A 2,622-nucleotide genomic window follows, 5' to 3' on the forward strand; every position below is an offset into this window, starting at 1 on the left:
GTAACCTTTCCCTGCCATGCCCACCAAGCCACACCCCCAAAGCCATGCCACGCCCACCAAGCCACACCCACAGAACCGGTAGCACATTTCCCGTTCTGGCCGAACCGGTTTGTTACAGTATGTGAAGCCCATGTCTTATCATAGCCCATTCTGATCAACAGTCATCTTTCAGTAAAAAACAAACACCATCTGATTATTTAAAAAAAAATACCAGAAACATAAGAATTATTCCCCAATAATAAAATTGTCACTCCCCAGTTCCTGAAAAACTGTTGGCAGTCTGCATCATCTTCAAATCTTCTCTTTTGATACTGAGGAAAAAGAACTCTTAGCTGCTATAAATTCTTGTTGAGAGCCCTCCATCAATGAAAGGATAATATAAAGGAAGCTTATTTATCAAAATAATAAAGGTGAGATTAAAAAAAATAATCTAAATGAAATTAAACTAAAATTAAATAGGCATTTTTAAAATTTGGACGGACAAAAAACGAAGCAGTTAGCCCTGCCAGGAATTTCAAAAGTCAAATTCCAGAATTTTAATAAAATTACACAAGTCCTGTTTGTTTATGTCTCAACTCACAATAATTTACGACACTGAGAAGTTGGAATTTCCTTTCAGATGGGAAATATGTCTTCTACCCCGACTCTTGTTGTGACTTGGCTGATAACACAACATCAGGATTGTCGTTTCAGACTTTGTCAGTAACAACTTTCCCATTGGCAGTAATCCTTGTGAACAAACAGATTTTATTCTTAGATTATCCCCATCGCCAGAAGTCGGGGGAAAAATTGTTGTAAGGGTTTCCTTCCTTCTACAAGTTGTAACACTGGAAAAGTTGTCTAAAAGAGTATTTCTCAATAGCCAGGCAGCCAAGATTTTTATCCAGTGAAGACAAAACACTCTCAGACAGGAGATTTATCATTGTTTAGTAGAAAGATTTATAGCAGGATTTTGTAAATGCAAAAGTTAAAATAGATTTTAAAAAGTGTCCCATAGTGAAAACAATGCATGATACATACGAGCACATCGGCACCAACATTCCTACAAGAATGCAAGGTGTGAGGATCGAAGTTTTACCTCAGGTAATCCTCGATTTATAACCACAACTGAGTCCAAAATTTCTGTTGCTAAGTGAGACAGTTGTTAAGTGAGTTTTGGCTCACTGTACGACCTTTCTTGCCCTCGCTGTTAAGTGAATCACTGCAGTTGTTAAGTTAGAAACACGGTTGTTAAGTGAATCAGGCTTTCCCCATCAACTTTACTTGTCAGAAGATCACAAAAGGGGATCACGTGATCCCGGGACCATGGAACCGTCATAAATATGAGTCACTTGCCAAGGACTAACTGTATAGTCTTAGAATGAGGCTCTGAATTTAAAGAGACGTGCTTTGGAATAAATGGGAGTAAGATTTACCTCAGAACACCGTCTACTAAGTACAGCTAGTCCTCCCCATACAACAGTTCATTTAGTGACCGTTCGAAGTTGGCCCACTGTATGACCTTTCTTGCTCCCGACGTTTTGGTGACGTCGTGTGAAAAACGGTCATAAGTCGCTTTTTTCAATGTAACTTCGAATGGTCACAAAATGAACTGTTCTAAGTCAAGGACAAACTGTACTACAGTTTTTCCCATTTTTTAAAAAATAAAATAAAATATGAAGGCAGAAATGACACCCTTACGTATTTCTGTTCTGAAAGAATTTCACATAAAAATTACAAAACCCAGCAATGCAGATCAAGGTTGCTGTTTTCATCGGGATTTTAATAGATTTAAAATATCTTTGATTAACCAGTTACGGTGAAGTTTGATCTACAGAGCATTAAATTAAGAGTGAGGTTAAGATTTAGACTTTTTTGTTTTGAAATTACGGTGCCAGTTCCCATTATTTGGAGAAAATGTTAAGTTTACACACGGAGTGATTTGACGCCGCAGGGAAATTACGCATAGCTTTCTTAAAGGAGTAACGGAAATTAGAAGATAAGCAGATACGCTTACAACTTCACTGCACTGCATACGGAAACAAAACGGAGGAGACTGGAATAAATGACAAGAATACGGAATATATTGCAAAACACAATGCCATCCAGGTATTTCCCGCATTCTGTACAGGTCGTCCTTGACCTCGTTGTGCGACGGTCCTGTTTAGTGACGGTTTGCCGTTACGATGGTGAGCAAAAAGTAACAATCCTCCGGTTTATAACCTTTGTGGGTCTGTGAAAGAAAAAGAAAATTTAAAACCATCAGCACGGTCATTATTTCACTCAGCGACCGTTGCCGGTTCCAATTTTGGTCGCTAAACAAGGACTACTTGTAAGTATAACATTACTTATTAGTGAGCTTACTAAATTCCATTTCCAGGAAAGTGTATGTATGTGTGTTATCCAGAATGCAGTAGAGAATGTATAATACTGCATTCTAATTTGCTTAACTTTGAATAAGTGTGAATGGCCACTTGGGAAATTTTTATTTCATTTCTATTTTAAAGAAAAATGGAGCACTCCTACAGTTTTAAGCTGCAGTCCTCTGAATGTTTCCTCATAATGACTCTTAGTGTTCTGCCCCAGCTACGGACCCCAAAGAACGCAGCACACACAAAGTCCGTTCAAATCTTAGTTTACTAA

Source organism: Pituophis catenifer, unplaced genomic scaffold, assembly GCF_029215685.1.
Source record: "Pituophis catenifer annectens isolate HBS135680 unplaced genomic scaffold, rPitCat1.0.hap2 SCAF_7, whole genome shotgun sequence".
Classification (NCBI taxonomy): Eukaryota; Metazoa; Chordata; class Lepidosauria; order Squamata; family Colubridae; genus Pituophis; species Pituophis catenifer.